At 44.0% G+C, this 21,502-nt stretch overlaps 1 protein-coding gene across 7 annotated transcripts in view; it reads right to left on the reverse strand.

Moving 5' to 3' along the window:
* ZNF532 (zinc finger protein 532) overlaps positions 1 to 21,502 on the reverse strand; it is a 98,380-nt gene that overhangs the window by 53,788 nt on the left and 23,090 nt on the right. For 5 of the 7 annotated variants that reach the window (XM_085850136.1, XM_085850133.1, XM_085850131.1 and 2 more), the window contains one exon: positions 17,021 to 17,109. The exons of the other annotated variants lie outside the window; for them this stretch is intronic. The gene's annotated coding sequence lies outside the window, so the exon portion shown is untranslated. The remainder of the gene's footprint in view (positions 1 to 17,020; positions 17,110 to 21,502) is intronic. 7 annotated transcript variants of the gene reach the window in all.

Genomic DNA, 21,502 nt, shown 5'->3' on the forward strand with positions numbered 1-21,502 from the left:
TGGTTGGACACATTGTCTGGCAGCCAGAATTAGTTAATATTTTGAACCTGGGTTCAGGGATTTCAATCAAACTTGGTACAAGTATGTATAATGATGTAATAATGTGGGCAGAAGCATATCTGGTGACATCGAAGAGTTCTCTTCTGATTTGCTAACGGCTTCATACTGCAATTTCTGGCTGCAACATTGAATCTCATTTTGAAAAGCATTTAGGTATGAGAAGAATCAAATAAATGAATGGTCGTTTAATACGTAATTTAACACTTTGAGAAATGTGAATACAAAATGTATCAACATGAGTTGCTGTCAAGGAAGAATAAACATAGATCAAACTGGTTTAACAACCTGATGGAATAAGAATCAGAGATGTGGCTTTTGGTACGAACAAAGCTTTAAATCTCTTAAAATCCCACCTTTTTCAGTTGCTATTTCTTAAGATTTACCTTTCTTATCTCTTATTTCTACGTAAAGTGCTTTGATATATTAGAACTAAATGGAAAGTGACATTGATTGATTGACATTGTCCCATTAACATTGGAGGGATGGAAGTGGAGTGTATTCGATGTGTGAACCCATCCCTTCCTCCTTTGAGATGGAAATAAAAATGTGCTAGATAGTGTGGTGCACGTGTTGGCCAACCATCGGCGAGATCTTGAAATAATGCAATTTTGGGGTGGTGGAACAGTGCAGCATGGTTTCAAACCAACCACGCTTATACTGAATGTAATGCTCGCAAATGAAAATGCAAGACTATTCATGGTTCTGAGATTTTAAAACCACACAAACTGCAAGGGTGAATTGGTCTCCTTGAGATTTGAAGGAGTACAACAGTTGCTAAGGTCTTTCAATGAGATTTCCTTGTATAACAAAAGAGTTCATAGAACACCTTACCCCATACAGCCCTGAGAAAAAGGACATTGGCCTTTATTAGAAAAAGAAGAAGAACCTACAAGTTTCACTACTCTGAGAGCATGAGTAGCAAATTTGGTTGAAGTGGTGTAAAATTTTGCACAAGTACTGATAAACTGAAGCTTTTTGGAAGTGCAAACAAGGCGATTTGTGTTCTGCAATGTTGAAATGCGTAATTAAATAATGGTTTTCAAGATTGTATAAAAAAAAACAAACAACACACAAAAAACCAACAAACCCAAAACCATTGAATTGGAAGTTTACCGCCGTTTATGCTCCCTCTCTTTTAACACGTTAAATTAGTTGTTCGTGCCTGTTGTTTGTGTCCTTTATGATGTTCCCAAAAACAGCACATTTCCTGCTTCAAATGATTTTCAATTTTGTTTGACGACCAGACAGACAGACGGAAACACTCACTTTACCGCACTGTGCGCATGTGCACGCAGGACAAATTGCTGTGCAATTTTCCAAGTTTAGAGCCAAAGTTCTGCTACTAAAACACAAGTTTGTGTTCTGATCCATGTTCTATAGTGTTCAAAATAAAACATTCAATTGAAACCAGGTACAGTGCAGTAAAACCTCGCTATTCTGAACTTTGGGTAATCCGGACTAGTCTATCCAGTAGCTGTTGGCCTGGTGGGCATGGCCACGTGACATTAGTTGGTGTTTATTTGCCGAGCAGTGTGGAGTTCTGCGGAACTCTTTCCTTTTTCTCGAATTTTACTCTGATTCTTATCAAGGTAGAACACTACACTAAATACACTGCAATAAGTCCTGAGAGAGCAGACTTTTTTTTTTCTTTTAACAGCTGTATTATAGTGATTTTTACTTTCAAGAAAATTGCCAGTGTACAAATATACAAATGCATTGCACATTATGTTAATTCCTATGAAAATATTTACCAAGCTACAATCCTCTAAAGTTGAAACATACCTCATAAAAAAAACTCCCTCTAAGTCAAGTATATCGTAAGGGGATTCAGCTTTGTGAATCTCAGGTTATTATTTGTGGAAAAATAACACACTCGGTGGCGTAATGGTTAGGAGTGTCCGCTCTGAGCCTGAGGTCGACGGTTCAAATCTGATCCCGGCCAAGTCATACCAAAGATCTTAAAAATGACGCATGCTGCTTTCTTGTTTGAAGTTCATTACTTAAAAACGAAAGAGCATGGACAAGCAACCATAATTTGGCAATCCTAGCACAAGGTTGAATGGCCGAATGTCCTCCTCGTTCATTGAAGTTCCTTGTGACATATTCACTTGATGCTTGTCAATGAAACACATGTATTTGCAGGTACAATTCAAAGGCACTGACATTTCCTGGTTTAAATTTCAGAGGAATTTGTTGATTTTTGATTATTCAGAAACATACCACTCGAAAAAATCATCCAACATAGTTGGACCCGAGGGGACACGCATTGTGCAGAAAGCCCTTATGGATAGGATGCGATACACTGATGGGCCTTTGAATTGTACCTGAAAAATGCATGTATGAACCGCTGGCTCAGGTTCAACATCAAAGGTTTCCTGCAAATTGAATGTGTTTCACTAAATGGTTGGGTGAGTTGAGCATGCCTAAGCCTGTGTCAATTTTATGGTGAATTTTGCAAGCAACAAGCATGTTTATTTGTATAAAGAGAATGCTATCCTACATGGACTTGATTGGTAAGGCAAACCTCCAAGGAAAATCTTGGGTCTAGTTACAACAGCGAGGGTGATTCACATGTTTAAATCAATCAATCTCTTCCTGATATAGCACTTTTCATTCAGAAGCAAATTCTCAAATAACTTTACAAAGTAGAAAGAAGAAAGAAAAATTGCCTAATTGTATCTAGCCAGCTTAGGTCATATTTACCTCCACCACCGATGGTGGATGGAGGATACGTTTTCACCCCTTTGTCTGCGATCAGGATATCTCAAAAGGTTATAAACAGATTCAGACGAAACTTGGCGGACAGGTTGAGTGTGTGAAACAACGAATTGATTTGATTTTGGTAAAGATCTGGATACTTGAATTTTTAAAGTGATTCTTACCATTGAGTGATTGGGGTAAAAAGGATGTAGAAGAGCACAATATCTCCAAAAATTTTGGTTGGTTTATAACAAAACGTGGTGGATGAGTTTTTCTGTTTTTGTAAACAATGTCAAGGCTCATATATGAGCTAACACACAACATATAACAAGGGTAGCAGGAGACAAAAGGGATGGGAGAGGGAAGGGGCTGGGTATAATATGAAGGTGGGTTTGGGGTGGATTAATGGGGGTAATAAAGATCATGGTTTTGGATGGGGGAAGATAAGAGATGGTGGCGAACAGCTATTTTGAAGACCTGGAGGGAAGAGCGGGATTGAAGAGTGTGTGGGAGTTTGCTCCAAACACAGGAAAAAAAAAACAGAGGAATTTAAGAATGAAGGTGAGCAGTGATTCTTGATTTTTTTTAGTTTAACCAGAAGGGTTGTTGGTGGAGCTTGAGCGCCCTGCAGAAATATTGGCGGGACAGATAGCAGGAGAGAGGATGGTAGAAGACAGAAAGACCACCGACCTGCCTGCGGTGAGAGAGTGAGAGATCCAAAGACTTAGCTTCATCATGGGAGATACCAATGATCCTAAATGCCATGGTTTCCACAGCGGGAAGCCGAGAAAGGTGAGAGGCGGGAGCACCAGCCCAGAGGGGAGAGCAGTACTCCTTCAGGCTGCGGATGAAAGCTTTGTACGTGGTCAGGAGCTCAGGTGTGCCAAGGAAGGAGTTTGCACGATGGAGGATGCCCAATCGGCGACTGGCTTTGGAGGTCAGCTTGGAGATATAGCTTTCCCAGGAAAGATCATGGCAGAAAGTGAGACACAATTGTTTGAATGAAAGCACTTCTTCAAGAAGTTTGTTGAGAAAGTAGATTGGGAGGGGGGTGGGGGGCGGTTCCAGACGGTCCTTTCCGAGAGATATAGTGGGAGTGTGAGATTTGTCAGGATTGAAATGCATGTTCCATGTGTTGGACCAGCTTGTGATTTTATCCAGATCTGCAGAGAGTGAAGAGGCTGCTGCTTGCCGATCTGAGGAATGACAGATGGTACAGTAGACGGTGGAGTTAACAGCAAAGAGATAAGGAGGATTTTCCAGAGTCAGAGAGATCACTGATGAAAAAATAAGGGGAGTTTGGTAGGTAACAAGAATAAGCTGATTAGATTTTGGTTTCGGTCCGGATGTAGATTCGGACCATCAGTGGGATACAAAACGTAAACTATTAAGCCTGGTGGAGGTATGTTCTCTACAAGGTGCCATTCTAGTTTCCTTCATCACCGAAGGTGAAGGAGGTTATGTTTTCACCCCTTTCAATTTGTCTGTGTGCAGGATATCTCAAAAAGTTGTGGACAGATTCGGATGAAAGTTGGTGAACAGGCTGGGTGCATGACAAGGGCGAATTGATTTGATTTTGGTGAATATCCGGATCCGGATTCGACTACTAGAATTTTTAAAGCGATTCTTTACCATTGAGAGATAGGGCTATAAATGAAATTGTCACGGGTCTGGCGGTTATGGTTAACCCCCCATATCTAATTGTGGCAGACGGCAGTTAACAGTCAGCCCGGATAGCCGAGTGGTTTTCCTTCGGAGGTGGACACGTTGATCCTCAGAGATTATAATGTGCGTGGGAGGGGCAGGGCACAGCACTGATGTAGCGACGGAGGCACAGATGAATGCACAGGGGAGTTTATACTCGAACCCCACAACAAATACATGGACACAGCAACATAAAATAAATGTGGATTTAATGAAAATAGACAAATATTTACAAGGGACAATGATTCAGAATGTAATAACACAGGAAGTAAACTAAGCCTAAAGTCGAGGCACCTCTACACACAGACTTAAATACAGACAAAGGGGAAATGAAACAAAAGAAAATCCTCCTTTTATTCTGGCACTGAGCTTGGTCCAGCAATGGTCTTTATGGAACTTGGAAGAGGCGCTTCGTCCTGCACGTGTCGACACGCCCAAAAAAGGCGCCAAGCCGCTCTCTCGCAGCGTGAAAAACGTATGTCACGCGATTCGTGAGGCGATATTAAACACCAAGGCTCAGAGACCGCTGTGCCACTTTTTCATCAATCGTGCTTGCAGATACGCGGCAGTCTGAAGAATGGCGCTGTCCCCTTCAGTGACATACACGAGGCTTTGAGGTCAGTCTCTCACGGCCCGACCAAGAGCCAATGGCTGGCGTCTTGCTCCACCATGCGAGCCAATTTGCCTCAGCACGAACACGAGAATCGCACCGTCTTCATCATGCTTTGAGGGAAAGCCATTTTGTTGTGCTGAGGGGAGAGGAAAGTGAGATCCTCAGTCCTAGCCACGTTCCTCTCACAACGACAACTGCGTCCCTCATACCGAACTCGTGCGTTTTCTCCCGATCACTCTTCCACATCACACTGAACAACCGTCCACCTCCGAGGCGTGGCTTGCTCGCACGAAACCCAAGAAGGCGGGGCTGCTGCTTGCTCGGCACGCCTTGCTTGCTTGTTGTTAGCGTTATAAAAACGCACTTCTTCCTGATTGGCTTGTAAATGCAAAAACGTTGGAATAGGTCACAGGGGGCAATCACATACTGGGGAGAAATTATCCTTAATCCTTATCGAATTAATACCGCACCCCACCCACCCCCCCTCCCATGTGATGACACGTAACACTTAAGCTCACAGTCTCCTGACTTAATTTACATTTGGATGTCTCCTACACATCCATGGACCATACAACTCTATTCAATCCTAACTTCGCTATTAAATTCCTCCATCTACCCCCACAACCATAACAATATATAGCACGATATCTCAAAAAGTTGTGGACGGATTCGGACGAAACTTGGTGGACATGTTGGGTGTGTGATAAGGAAGAATTGATTCAATTTTGGTGAAGATCTGCATCTGGATCCAATATTTTTTGAGCGATTCTTGACCATTGAGAGATATGGCTAAATGAATATATAGCACGATATTTCAAAAAGTTGTGGACGGATTCGCATGAAACTTGGTGGACGGGTTGGGTGTGTGGAAAGGACAAATTGATTCAATTTTGGTGAAGATCTGAATCCGGATCTGGATACGAGAATTATTTAATCTTTAAAGTGATTCTTCACCATTGAGAGATGGGGCCAAAAACGATATCGTCAGGGAGACTATGCAATCCCATGGGATTTTGATGATTAGAAGATCCCACCTATATGAATGTGTTAAATAGGTTCCAAAGAACATGAAAAACCATGTTGGCAATTTTGAAAGTGTTGCAGAGGGCAGCCATCTTAGATTTCAAAATGGCCGCCATTTTATGTCTATATTTGCCCTGAATGTGGATATGAATGTCGTAAAAAGCTGTTTTTTTGTTGTAAAATCTACATTTATCAAGACAAACAATTAGTGAAATACACATTTCTTGTGAACAGCTGAAATTCCGTTAAAATTTTCAGCCATATTGAGTTTCAAAATGGCCACCTTTATGGCTTATTCTTGAATATATGTATATATTATCATTTCAGTGACAGTGATGCGTTTAACATGCTTCATAGGATCACTCCTATATGAATGTTATATTGGTACCAAAGAACATGAAAAGCCATATTTACAGTTTTAGTGTTGCAGAGGGCAGCCATCTTTCATTTCAAAATTAGTGACAAACAATTAGTGAAATACACATTTCTTGTGAACAGCTGAAATTGTATTCAAAATTTTCAGCTATATTGAATTTCAAAATGGCCACCTTTACGGCTTATTCTTGAACACACACACACACACATATATATATATATATATATATATATATATATATATATATATATATATATATATATATATATATATATATATATTATCATTTCAATGACAGTGACGTGCTTAACATGGTACAAAAGATCACCCCTATCAACCTATCTGAATATAATATAGGTACCAAAGAACATGAAAAGCCATATTTACAGTTTTAGTGTTGCAGAGGGCAGCCATCTTTCATTTCAAAATGGACGCATTAAGGCCTATTGTTGCTATAAGGCCATGAATGTTCTATGAGGTTAGGCTAAGTTTAGTAGTTGAACATACACTTATCAAGTCAAGGAATGAATATCTGAAAATTCAAAATGACCGCCAATACGACATCAATATTTCATCCTTTTGAGTCAGTGATACATTGTCCATACTACATGCTAGTTGTGTGGTTGGTTGCCAGAGTTTATTGCCTGCTCCAATCCTTGTGGAAGTTACAATAACTCATCTTCACTATCACTATCCTCCTCTTCATCATCTGAGAGAACTGTGTCTTCTGAGTTGTCACATGATTCTGAGTTCTCACTACAGCTACAAAGATCTGTGCAATTCAATCCATTCCTTCTGCATTTGCAGAGATTACTTGAACATCGTGTCTTTGCACAGGAACATTTCACCAGATCAATTACTGCTTGCGGAGCAAGCGGTAAGGTTGTCATGACTGGTTTATATCGGCCATCTACCAAATTCCAACCACATTCCAGCGGTTCTGGCAGGTCTGGATTTGCAATGATGTCATTATTCCAAATCATGGCCTGGTAGTGCGCTCTCAAGATGGCATTACGCAGCGCAGCTTGGGTTGGAGGTAAACCTTCTGATTGAGCTTGCTTCTTTTTGAATAGCCACCACCTTACATCAGCTACATTCAACAGATCTGTGTTAGGGAGATACAACTTGCATACAAATGATTCAATTGCAGCAAACAAAGTGTTAGATAGTTCATCTGTTGTTCCTAGCTGTACAAGGGCATTTACTATCTCATCAGTTGGATCAAGTTGCTGCAGTACTTGTGAGAATTTATTCTTTCCTATTCCAGCAAATTTTCCTGTGACATCTGTTCCTGATAGTGCATGAAATCCCGGTAGAGCTGCAGCTTTCCTTGGACCCAAGGGCACTGTAGATGGGCTCAAGGGGTATCGCCCTATGTTTTTGACCAGCCCCTGTTACAAAGGAAGTATTTGGACATAAACTGGGGTATCGTCTGATGGCAAGGACAAGCACATCGGTGTCTGGTGAGTGGATGTCTAGAGAGGTAGCACCATTTACAGAAGCATCAATGGAATGCAGAATGAGTTTGGTATCTGCTTCTTCTTGACTACTTGAGAGGTCAACTACTGCTCTATGTGTAGCTCTTGCCTTATTCTGCCAGGCAACCACAAGGGACTTGCCCATTGTTATATCATATTGCAGTATCTTTTCAGCCAAATATCCTGGGACTCATCAACTCATCCTGGGAATTCTTTCAAAGAAACTTGCTCTCCCTCATGCACAGATTTATCCCCTCTCGTGTTCAGTTGTCTTACCCTTCCTCCCGCCCTTGGTTTACTGAAGCTTGTGGCGAGGCAGTTGTCCTGAAACAACTTGCCTTTGCCTCATGGAAAGCAAACCCAACTGAGGGCAATCTCAGTTCTTTCCACAAAGCTCGGAACAAGTGTGTATCTACCCTCAGGAGAGCCAGAAAACAACATCTTTCTCATCTCAAGTCTGAACTCTCAAACCTCTCTCCCTCCTCAAAATCCTGGTGGCGTTTAATCAAATCTGTTTCTGGTGTATGTTCCCCCTCCATCCCCTCCCTTACCTCAAATGGCCGCACTGCTGATTCCACACGTGATAAAGCTGAATGTCTAAACTCGGTGTTTGCAGCTAAATCTTGTGTCCTAAACCCATCACTATCTCTACCTACTTTACCCAGTCGCACCCAACTGTCCCTGGACTCTGTATCCTTTTCTCCTGACAAGGTGGAGAGCTTGCTTTCAAACCTCGAGTCAGATTCTGCAACCGGTCCAGACGGCATCAGCCCACGTGTCCTCAAAGCCTGCTCTTCTGCTCTTGCTCACCCTCTCTCTGTTCTATTCAACCTCTCATTTGCCCAAGGTCATCTGCCATCTGCTTGGAAATCTGCTAACATCACTGCCCTGCATAAAAAAGGTGCAAAAACAGATCCCTGTAACTACAGACCAATCAGCCTTCTCCCAATCATCAGCAAGGTGATGGAATCCATCATCGCTTCAGACATGAAATCCTTCCTCTTCTCCAATGGCTTGATTTCCAATCATCAATTTGGTTTCAGACCAGGTCACTCTACCCTGGATATGCTGCTTCTGCTCTCCCATCAATGGATGGAGGTCCTCAATGCCAGACAGGAAATCCGAGCCGTATCCCTGGACATATCACGTGCTTTTGACACAGTCTGGCACCCTGCCCTACTCACCAAACTCTCTTCCCATGGTATTCAAGGCCATCTCCACTCATGGCTCGCAGACTTCCTCTCCTGTCGCAGTCAACGTGTGGCCCTAAATGGAGTTCTTTCATCCCCTCTTCCTGTGCAGGCTGGAGTTCCTCAAGGTAGCGCTCTGGGCCCTGTTCTTTTTCTGGTTTTCATCAATGATCTCTCGGACTCTCTGGAAAATCCTCTATTTCTCTTTGCCGACGACTCCACCCTCTGCCGTACCATCTGTCATCCCTCAGACCGGCAAGCAGCAGCTTCTTCGCTCACTGCAGATCTGGATAAAATCACAAACTGGTCCAACACGTGGAACATGTCTTTCAATCCAGACAAATCTCACACTCTCACTATGTCTCTTCGAAAGGACCGTTTACAAAACCCCCCCATCCACTTTCTCAACAATCTTCTGGAAGAAGTCTTTTCTTTCAAGCTTCTAGGTCTCACTATCTGCCATGACCTTTCCTGGGATAAACTTCCCGCCTTTGGAATAAACTTCCTCACTCTATTCTTTCCCATTCTTCCCTCCAGGTTTTCAAAACAGCTGTTCACCACCACCTCTTATCTTCCCCCATCCAAATCCTCGATCTTTTCTACCCCCGATAATCCACCCAAGCCCACTTCCTTCATTTCTCCTGCTTTCCTTCCTGAAAGTCCCCGAAATGTCCATCTTCTCTTCGCCATGTTCCCCATCCCATCCCAATCCCTCTCCCTTCCACAGTTCACCTAATGTGTCTGTTCCCCACTGTTTTGTCCCTTCCACTCCCGCCCCTCTTGTCTCATGCCTCCTTGCTGTGAGCTGTGAGTTGTGTGTTAGCTCTCATACGAGCCTCGACCAAGGTATACAAAAAAAAAAAAAATAGGTGGTTAATGTATATTTCGTTGACACATGGGCAAGCAACTGTTGCATGCTTAGTTTGCCAATTGGTGTGGAATCAGTAATATGATATGCCACTGCCCTGTTACCACCCAAACGTCTCTCACGGGTTGAAGCTTTCAGAGATTCTCCAGTGTCATAACGGTCAAACACCAAATGTACCTCGTCGTAGTCACCATACTTCTGCCAGTGGCGTCCAATGAAGTGGTTTGCTAGGTCATGACAGGTTTTGATGCATTCTGGTTTGTCCAATGTTTGTAAATCAGCCATTGCATCGATGACAGCAACACACTTTTCGTTGACTCCAGCTTGATCAACTCTTTGGTTATTATTTTCCTGGGGCACTGCTTCAACGTTTGGCAGGTTTTCTAGTTTCAACATCATGTCACTCTTCGATGTGGTGTGAAGGAGCGAACCATCAGCTGCAAACAACGACCTCGGTACTACAGAAAATTCATAGGTACCGACAGCTTGCTTAAGGTTCTTGCTTTCAATATCTCTTGCTTTGGATACTACTAGTAAACGGGCAAACAGTGCCCGATCTTCCTGGAGTTCCACAATTTTGTCTGAGTTTTCATCGCACTTGACGACCACATCTGCAACTTCTGTTTCTTCATTGGCGCCCAAATGTTGACATTGTTTGTAACTAGTGCATGCCCGTAGATGCGTGGCCGTACGTGCAAACCCTCCCCCCCCCCCCCGCAAAAAACTCAAACCGAGTGCCAGAAACAACAACCACACAAGCCGTTCCTTCGCTTTCACGTGCCCGTACGTGCAAAAATAAATAAATAAATAAATAAATAAATTAAAAAAAAAAAAAAAAAATATATATATATATATGTTAAAACCGTTTGCCAGAAACAACCACACAGGCCGTTCCTTCGCTCTTGCGTGGCCGTACGTGCTTGTCCGTACGTGCATGGCCGTACATACAAAAAAAAATAAAAAAAACTTTCAAACAAACACACAGGCCATTCCTTCACTCTCATAAACGACGACTGGATTGGGGCATTGTGTTTATCTATAAATGCGGATAAGAAATCGAGAAATTATTAGAATACAGTAAGTCATCACTATCCAAAAGTAGTGCGTGCCCGTACGCAATGTTCACATCATTCCATGAATTATCGCTTGCATTGAAGTAACAACTGCTGTGATACTTACACACAGAGTTAATTAAAATCAAGTTTATCTCCCTGTCTTTGCTTGCCATGAAATTCGCTGCCATTTACCATTGGCACTCCTACCCCACGGTAACTAAGGCACCGATCGATCCCCAATGTAACCAGCACGGCATGTGACGTCATTGTCGGCCGGCCATGCACCGGCCTACACAGCCACGCTCACGTAGCAACGTGTCCTGTGATTGATAACTAAATGGCGCATCAGCCACGCCTACGCAGCACATGTCCTGTCATTGGTTGGGAAATAAATGGCCATAACTTGGGAATTACTTGTCCGATTAATATCAAATCTTGAAAAGGCACATCCTCAGGCCCCCAGCAATATAGCTGGCAAGTTTCAATTAGATCGGACCAGTGGTTGTCGGGAAACAGCGGTCACACACACACACACACACACACACACACACACACACACACACACACACACACACACACACACACACACACACACACACACACACACACACACACACACACAGCTGGAATTATAGATAGATGAAATGAGGTCAATGAGATGACAAATGAAGGGGTTGAATGCAGACTGCAGAGCAATGAGTAAGGAAACCCGTCGTTGTGAATCATTTTTACCACCAAATTGAGATGTATTTCGTTGGCAAGCACGTTGAGTGGAGCTGAATTCCTGAACACTTCCAAAGGCCACACCGTTTTGACAATTGGAAACAAAAAGAAGTTGTGCACTTTTTTTGATAAATTATTTTTGGAACAATTTTTCTTCAATAAATAAATAATAATAAAAATCGTCTCCATGTGCATTGTACACACCTTTATCTCGTTAGCACCTCTTCATAAACAACATCGCTGAGGAAACAGCGCTCCTTCTTTGTTTCCTCGTCCAGGGCAAGAATACGGAGGCTTTTAATGGCCAATTATTTAATTAGCGCCAACGTATTTTGCCTTTTCGCAAGGAAAAACACGCAGAGGGGAGGAGAGGAGAGGAGAGAAAAAACCCGTAATGGCGAACGCGGCTGAGTTTCTCTTCACCATCGACCACGGCGACGCAGCAACGCTTCCTGTCATTGGTTGATATAAAATGGCCGCAGCAACGGTTCCTGTCATTGGTTGGTAAATAAATGGCCATAACTTGGGAAGCACTTGTCCGATTAATATCAAACCTTGAAAAGGCACATCCTCAGATCCCCAGCAATATATCTGGCAAGTGTCAATTAGATCGGACCAGCGGTTGTCGAGAAACAGCGGTCACACACACACACACACACACACACACACACACACACACACACACACACACACACACACACACACACACACACACACACACACACACACACACACACACACACACACACACACACACACACACACACACACACACACACACACACACACACACACACACACACTGCTGGAATTATAGATAGATGATTCTATCTGAAACAAATTGAGCAAAACACTCCTCCCCAATCTGTGTTCTTCTGCAAATGTCATGTAGGACTCTCTCTGGCATGATGGCTTTGGTAACCATATTGATCAACTGCTCACGTAAAGAGGTTTGTGAACTTGTTGATAGTATCCTTCAGTGCAGCTCCGTTCTACACATGTAGTTTGGTTTTGGCATCTGTATTCTCATGATGCTGCTTCATTGTTTTAACCATATTGATCAACTGCTCACATTCATCTGTAAAGGGGTTTGTGAACTTGTTGATAGTATCCTTCAGTGCAGCTCCGTTCTTCACATGTAGTTTGGTTTTGGCATCTGTATTCTCATGATGCTGCTTCATTGTTTGGTTTCTTGGTACAACAGCTATTGCCTCTGCTTCTTTTGCTAGCCGGGCAAGATCTGGTGCCACTAAGAAGAACTTTGTGCGGGCCAAGGGGCTGAGTGTAATACCAATGAGTCCACCAAGTACTTTCATCATCCGGTTTACTTGCTCGAGAGCGTGATCGGGACCAATTGCACGGAATGGGTTGATGTTCTTGTTGACAACCCAATTTCCATCCATAAACTCAGCCCATATTTCTGGATCTGATTTGGCCAAGGCTTTCATGTCTGCCAAGTACACAGAAAGCAAGCGGGCATAGTTCAACTTGTCATGGGCAAAGAAGTACTTTACAAACGTTTCCGTTGCATCAAGATGAAGCATCCAGTCACCACTTCGCACTGCTCTTATGTACGTTAGCATTTCCAAAACCATCGTCATATACTGGCAGATGGCCCGTGCCAGTGGTCTGTTAGCTATAGCTTCATCAAATTCACTCATCGTATCCAGGATTCCAAGTGAATCCACTGTGTTTCATATTGTTATGTTTGAGGGGGGGTATGCATTCAAAGGGTAATTAGGATGTTTAATTAGGTATGCCATGCTGTTCGAGTGTACCAGGATCTCGATGTAATAAGTAGCAATTCAGTGGTGATAAGTTGTCTAGTAAATGTCCATTTCTTCAAGGGGGAAATGATAATTGTCACGTAATTAGATAGGGATACGGGATAGGGTAAGTGTGTCTGCGTAAACCCCTTTTAGTAGTCCCTGGAGGCTTGCCGTGACGTCACAGGACAGTGCTGCGGATGGCTCCGCCCCGTGATCACGATTGGCAGAAGGCGACGGCGCAGGGCCAATAAAACGGCTCGATTGGAAGTGACGAGGACGAGAGGATAAAAAGGCTCTGTTCGGGGAAAAGGTGAAGAGGAAGATCGGTACAGAAAAACCGTTTTGGTGGAGGCTGTTGTGCTGGGAGCGTGCTGTGTTGTTGCGCTGATTCGGCCCTGGTTTCATCGTGTCTTGTAGCCTTGCTGAGCCTCGTGCCTCACCTCGGTTGGTTCTGGGGTTCTGCTGGCTCGGAGTACGGGGTCGAACGGCGGGCGGATCTGCCTCCCTCTCCTGCTCGCAAACTTGGCACCAGAACTGGTTCCCTGGCAGCTGTGAGCGGACTTGGGCCGACACTAGGAGGTCGACAGTACCACGGTGTCTCCTGCCCCTGACGAGCGCAACGCCAGCTCGTCCGACGCCAATCCAGGGACTGTTGCGTCCGCACCACGGGCCAGCCTGACCACCAGGACCAGCTACGTTTTGTGTGTGTGTGTGTGTGTGTGTGTGTGTGTGTGTGTGTGTGTGTGTGTGTGTGTGTGTGTGTGTGTGTGTGTGTGTGTACCTGGCGCCTTAGAGGGTTTGAGATTTGTATATTCATTGGAATTGTCTGCTTTTCCCCACGCCCGAACCCACACCACCATGGACGTCACAATATCTTCATGAGCTCTCTGTATTTTCTCAACATTATTATCTATGCATGCCTTGTTGAGCTTGTCAGCCTTTTCAGCGCATTTGTGGTGTAGTTCCCCTTTGTCTTTGAAGAAAGCCTCAATGTACAAGGTAAACAAAGCTTGCACAGTAGTCAAGTGGGCTGTTATTCCTCTTTTCACATGACGTCCCTCAATCATTTGTTTAACAGTAGCTTAACTGTCAGTACCATTGGCAGACTTGTACACTGTTACGGCTGTGGAAATTCGCATTACACCATAAAGGGCCCTCAGGTGAGATATCTCCATAGGTACATGTGTCGTTAACCCAAACCCGTTGTATAGAGGGAATTTATGTGATCCATCTGGGCTGCGACGCTTTGAGTTAGTCGTTTTTCTTTCTCTATCTTTTATTTCAAACAAACAGCATCTCAACAACCACGCCATCCCCACCACACTACAACCACGCCACCTCCACCATCTACGCTATCACATCTTCGCCACTCGCCATTCAACAGGCCCCGTGCAGTTACGATCTCCGCGGAGGAACAAACAAAAACCTACAACGATGCTCGGTGGGCTTTTCCCACCTGTTTCTCCCGTTTGAGTTCTCCGCGCTCGGTGTGGGGGAGGTGCGATCCGAGCCGGGGGTCAAAGGTGAGAAAAGGTGGGGGCTGCTTTTTGGGGGAATAATTCTCTGGGCCAGAGCCAAAAACTGACTCCCCCGGCCTCCGCACGGGCCGGGTGGAGGGAGAGCGTGAGGGAACGCCCCTTTTTGGGAACCTTCTCAAAGGAAGGTGGAGCCGAAAACAGGGCGGAGTGAAGGGCGGAGCCCCGCGCTACAAAAGGCGGACAGGACGGACCTTGTTTTTCGGGTTGGTCGAGGGTTGGTCGAGAGTTGATCTTCGGTTGGTCGAGGGTTGGTCTTCGGTTGGTTCGAGAGTCTGGTTTTCGAGGCTTCCGGTCTGCTTGTCTTGTCGAGGGAAGAGGTCCTGCGCCCGCGGCTTGGCGAGAGGCCGTCACGAAGGCACGGACGGGAGACGCAGCAGCCCCAGTTGTGAGGTGGACCTGCATGTCCGGACGGGGGAGTGCCGGAGAGGGTTCGCCGGCCGTGAGAGAGGTTGGGGCCAGGCGTGACCACGCTGACGGTCGTGGGAGAGGGACTCACCAGCCACAAAAAGGGAAGTTGCGACTTCCTTTCTTTTTCCTTTGCTTTTGTGTAAATGTGTGTTGGCGCCGTCCGTCAAGTAGAACTGTTTAAGTGTTGCCGTGTGTACGCGTATTCGGTTTTAACTCTTCCTTTGCTTTTTATGTGCATTTTGACTGCATGGCTGTGGATACGTGCTTGTCTGTGTGTGTGAATAAAAATTCTTGCTTGTTGAACTGTTCCCGCTCTGCTTCGTCTCTTTTCCTTTTTTATTGACCCTCCATCTTGCATCACGTAAGGGGTTCGTAGTGGGTTCAATATCCCGGTAATTAATCGGAACCGTCAAGGCCGACGATAACACCGCTCGGTTATCACTGTAGCACGGAACGGACCGCTTAAGCGGTTCGTGTCCGGAGTCGGCCTGTGGTGTGGTACGATCGCCCGGTCGACCATTCGCGCAGGTACTTAGGTAAATCAAATTTGGCGAGCAACCCTATCCTGCGCGGGTGGGCAATTGGCACGATCGTGGTGAGGTTAAACCACCACCCGTGAATAGCTCCCGGCGTTGTTCCGAGAGTGTCACGACTGAATTGTCCGTTCCGGTGGGCGAGGCGGCCGCCATTCAAGTCGAGCGGCCGATCGCACGCCGGCGGGCGCAAATTGGCAACAATACATTAACTCTATGGCAGTTGTGAAAGTCAATCACAAAAGGGTTAAGGTAAAAAAAAGAAAGAAATTGAAATCCAAGATGGCCGCCATCTGCAACACTTCCAATTTTGCCAACATGTATTTTCTTACTCCTTGGGACCTAAATAGTCTACCTAGGTAGGTGACATGTTCTAATCATTTAAATCCCACAACATAGTTCCCCTGACCAATATGTAGAATGATATTTCAAAAATGTATTGGGCCAGATATGTTCTCGTGGATCAGGCATTACGTGGTGGAGGCATGTGCTCTGTGGAGTGCCCTTCTAGTTGTGTACAGAGTTCAGGCTCATGGAGGAGCAAGAACACAGAACAGACCATGACATAACAGAATGGAAAAAAAAAACAGGCAAGATGGGAGGGAGGAGAAGGGTGGCATACTAACATTTGGGTAGAAGGACAAAAATAGAGGGAGACTTGGAGGAGTGTGTAAGAATGAGAAAAAAAAAAAGAGGACACGGGGAAGAATGAGAGCAAGGGGGGAGGACACAGGGGTGATGCAGAGAAGTGAGCCTGGATTTGGGGAGTTTCACCAGAAGTGCGTTACTGGCAGATCCGCTTGTGCCCTAAGAGAAACCTTGGGGGGGGGGTGTGAGGACAAAGGAGGAGGTATAAGATAGACCATCGGCAGGGTTGGGGGGGGGAGAGGACAAAGGAGGAGGTATAAGATAGATCACTGGCAGGGTTGGGGGGGGAGAGGACAAAGGAGGAGGTGTAAGATAGAGAGACTATCGCACTTGCCTGTGATGTTAGAGTAATTGGCCCAGAGATTCAGCTTCATCACAGGAGATACCAATTATTTTGAAGGCCTTGGTTTCCATGACGCCAACCTGAGCAAGGAACGAGGCAGGGGCACCAGCACAGAGGGGATAGCGGTACTCCATCAATATGTGGTTACTATATGATTACCTGATATATTTATGGCCGAAATTATGAAAGGCGCTTCGTGAGTGTCTTGTTAAGGTAGGCTTAACCCTTAAACGGTGACAAAACCATTGTTGTAAACGCACAGCTAATCGCTGTCTCAACAGCAATTTACAAAACGAGATAAACAGCCAATTAGTAATGTGCGCCTAAGTTATGATTCATAACTTAGGCCTGCACAACTAATCGGGATTAATTACCGGGATATTGCACCAGTAACTGGAAACACCTGCTCCCTTCAGGAGTAGCCTTGCGGGATGGTGGGGGGAAGTGGGGCAAATATATTTTGTGCCATGGCAAATAATCCCCTTCATCTGCAGCAGGGGTTGGTAAACTACTTGCACTGTAGCATGTGTGCAGGTGAAAATCATAAGCTGTCCCCCCCCCACCCCCCAATTGCAGGGGGGCGGGTTTGGGCATATGACCTAACTCTGGGTAACACCAACATGTATGCAAAATCTGGTGGAGATTGGCCAAGGCCTGTTTTTTTCTACGATTTTCAGACGTACACATATAGATACAAGCCGGTAGGTGGACATGGGTAGTCGACTACCCAATAGAACCTGACGCGATGGGCCCGTTTTATGGGGAATGACCTGAGGATTAAGCACAAGAAAATTCATGATTTCATGATAGCTTCAAGGGTTAATGCTGCAGATTGTTTTTTCGTTAAAATACCCCCACATTTAGAGGTTTTTGGGCCGATGCTAGGCAACGGAGGGGTCCATAGCAACGGTTCTTTCTCACACATAACTAGGACATACCATGAACCTACCATACCAGTTTCATGAACGTATATCTGACTCACAGTCTCTGAGATACAACGAACTTCGTTTTTTTATTGTTTTCGACCAGGGTTCATTCAAAATCTATCTTCTCCGACAGTTTTCATAGGATCTGGCTGGAAATTTTTGACAATATGGCTGAATGTATTGCCCACAGTCGCTTGTGACCCGATTTTTGATTTTCGAAAAAATTAATTTTTTATGATTCTTCTAAAATTTCAAAGTCCCGTTGCTAGGCAACGGTGGTGTCCATAACAACGGTTTTCATTTGCACACAACTAGGTCATGGTATGAACCTACCAACCAAGTTTCATCGAAATCGCCATTGTATTAACGGAGCACTGGATCGAACAGAGAGACAAACATATCGACGGAAAAAGTGATAAGGGTAGAACAAATTTCAAAAAAAAATTTTTTTTTTTTTTTTTTTTCGACAAGATCGACCACCCAAATTTTTTTTTCGACAAGATCGACTACCCAACAGACAGACAGACAGACAGACAGACAGACAGACAGACAGACAAACAGACGGAAATACTGATATAATAAGGGTAGATGAAATTAAAAAGAAAAATTTTTTTTAATTTTTTTTTTCGACTATCGACTACCCAATATACATACATACATATAATTGCCTTGTTACCCTCACCGAAGGAGAGGATATTACATTTGGGTCCGTTTGTTTGTTTGTTTGTCTGCACAGAATTTCAGTGTTTTTCTCTCTGCAAACGCTTGTCGGATTTCGACAAAATTTTCACCACAGGAGTGACTTCTCATGGAGAATGTTTTATTGATAATTATGTCATAGGTCACGTGGTGTGGCAGCCATGTTGGAGAAATGGAAAGACTTTGGACCTCTGCATCTCTGAAACCAAAAAAAAAGGAAAAAATTGAAACTTGGCACAAAGCAAGTACTTCTCATGGGGAATAAGTGATTTTTTTATGATGTCATAATTGCATTTGTAGAATGCTTCATCTGATCAGTGCAAAATATTTTGAGGGTCATCTCAGGATAAAATGGTCCACAGAAAAGAAAAAAATTGATGACATCATCGGTCACGTGATTTGGCAGCCATACTGTTAAAAAAACTAAAAAAACCAAAACAACTTCAAACAGTCTCTGATGTGGCTGAACAGATTGAGGTGAAACTTTCTTTACATGTATGACTGCCTATCCATGAGGAACAAAAGTTCACACATATGATGAGTTCACACATGAGGTTCACACATATGATGTCGTAGGTCACGTGGTTTAGTAGTCAAACTTTAAGAGATGGTACCTTGAAACCTCTAAAAATCTTCTCCAGAACGGCTGGACAGATCGAAGGGAAACTTCACACAAATGTTCCACAAACCATGGGTGTACAAGTTTAATGAATAATTGATCGGTCAGATGGTTTGGCAGCCATATTGGATTGAAGATAAAGTATTAAATGCTTTCTATGGAATGCTTAATCAACTGACATGAAAATTCACAATTATGATCTAGTAGTGATGGGGAATACATGTTTTAAATTTCAACTTGATCGCTTGCATGGTCTGGCAGCCAGATTATATACATATACATATATATATATATATATATATATATATATATATATATATATATATATATATATATATATATATATACTGTATATATATTTTTTTTGATCTGGGTTTTTTATTTTATTATTATTTTTATTTTTGAATAAGGCTCAGTTGGATGTGCCTGGATGAATTTGAGGGTAGAATAGCAGCAGCTGAAATGTGAATCCTATCCAGGTTCCTCCTGATGACTTCATCTTTGCTTTTTACTTGTTTGGGTTCCTTCTGATAACTCCAATGCAAGACTGTACCTCATTGGTCTTCCATTTGATTGGAATTGAATTTATTTTAACCCCATTCTAAATTAAATTGAATAATAATAAGCGTCATGGGTCAGGGTCAGGTGTCCAATCAAAGCGGGACGCCTTGGTACCCAGTCATCGCTTCCAACAGTTATAAAGTGGCAGTTCTAATTATGTCTCTTATTCCTTCTGCAACACACCAGTATACAAACACCACACAGAACAATCTCCGATTGCTCTTTTTCTTGTTTAATTTTGCAGGATACATGCATACATACAGTACAGGCAACATATACGAGCTTAAGTATGTCATGTTATACCATAGAACCATCCCAAGTTGTACTTTTTGTAGCATGAATCATTAGCTTCTCTCACATATATTTCTTACGTGGAGTAAACTGCAATGAACAATTTTTTTATATATACAATGTCAAGGCTCGTATAAGAGCTAGCACACAGAACGTATAACAAGGGGAGCAGGAGACAAAAGGGATTGGAGAGAGAAGCAGAAAACAGTAGGGGAATAGACACATGAGATCTGTGGAAGGGAGCGGGATAGGGGAGGGTACATGGGGGTAAACAAGATGGACACTACAGGGAGTTTCAGGGAGGAAAGCAGGGAATTTGAAGGAAGTGGGTTTGGGGTGGATTAACGAGGGTAGAAAAAAATCATGGTTTTGTGGGGGGGGGGGGGGGGGGGGGGGGGGGGGGAGATAAGAGATGGTGGTGAACATCTGTTTTGAAGACCTGGAGGGAAGAGTGGGATTGAAGAGTGTGTGGAAGTTTGTTCCAAAGCTGGGGAAAAAAAGAGGAATGAAAGAGTGAAGGTAAACAGTGATGCTTGATTTTGGTAGTTTTACCAAAAGGGAGTTTCTGGAGCGCCCTGTAGAAATGTGGGCGGGACAGATAGCAGATAGAGCGGGGGGGGAGGGGGGTGGCAAGGCTGGATAAGAGACGGTAGAAGACAGAAAGATCACCTACCTGCCTGCGGTGAGAGAGTTAGAGACCCAAAGACTCGGCCTCATTCAAAAGACATACCAATGATCTTAAATGCCTTGGTTTCCACAGCGTGAAGTCGAGAAAGGTGAGAGGCGGGAGCACCAGCCCATAGGGGAAAGCAGTACTCCATCAGGCTGCGGATGAAAGCTTTGTATGTGGTCAGGAGCTCAGGTGTGCCAAGGAAGGACTTTGCACGATGGAGGATGCCAAATCCGCAACTGGCTTTGGAGGCCAGCTTGGAGATGTCTTTCCCAGGAAAGATAACGGCAGATAGTGAGGCCCAAAAGTTTGAATAAAAGGACTTCAAGAGGATTGTTGAGAAAGTAAATGGGGGGGGGAGGGGTGGGTGGGTGGGTTTTCCAGACGGTCTTTTCGGAGAGACACAGTGAAAGTGTGAGATTTGTCAGGATTGAAAGACATGGAAACATATTGGACCAGCTTATGATTTTATCCAGATCTGCAGAGAGTGAAGAGGCTGCTGCTTGTTGATCTGAGGGATGACAGATGGTATGGCAGAGAGGAGAGTCATCAGCAAAGAGATCAAGAGGATTTTCGAGAGCGTCAGAGAGCCCATTGATGAAAATTAGAAAAAGCACTGGGCCCAGAACACTGGCTTGAGAAATTCCAGCTTGGACAGGAAGAGGGGATGAGAGAAGTCCATTAAGGGCCACATGTTAAATGCGATA

The sequence above is a fragment of the Eptatretus burgeri genome, chromosome 12 (assembly GCF_056783735.1).
Source record: "Eptatretus burgeri isolate ZD-2024b chromosome 12, Ebu_testis_v1, whole genome shotgun sequence".
In the NCBI taxonomy this organism is placed as follows: Eukaryota; Metazoa; Chordata; class Myxini; order Myxiniformes; family Myxinidae; genus Eptatretus; species Eptatretus burgeri.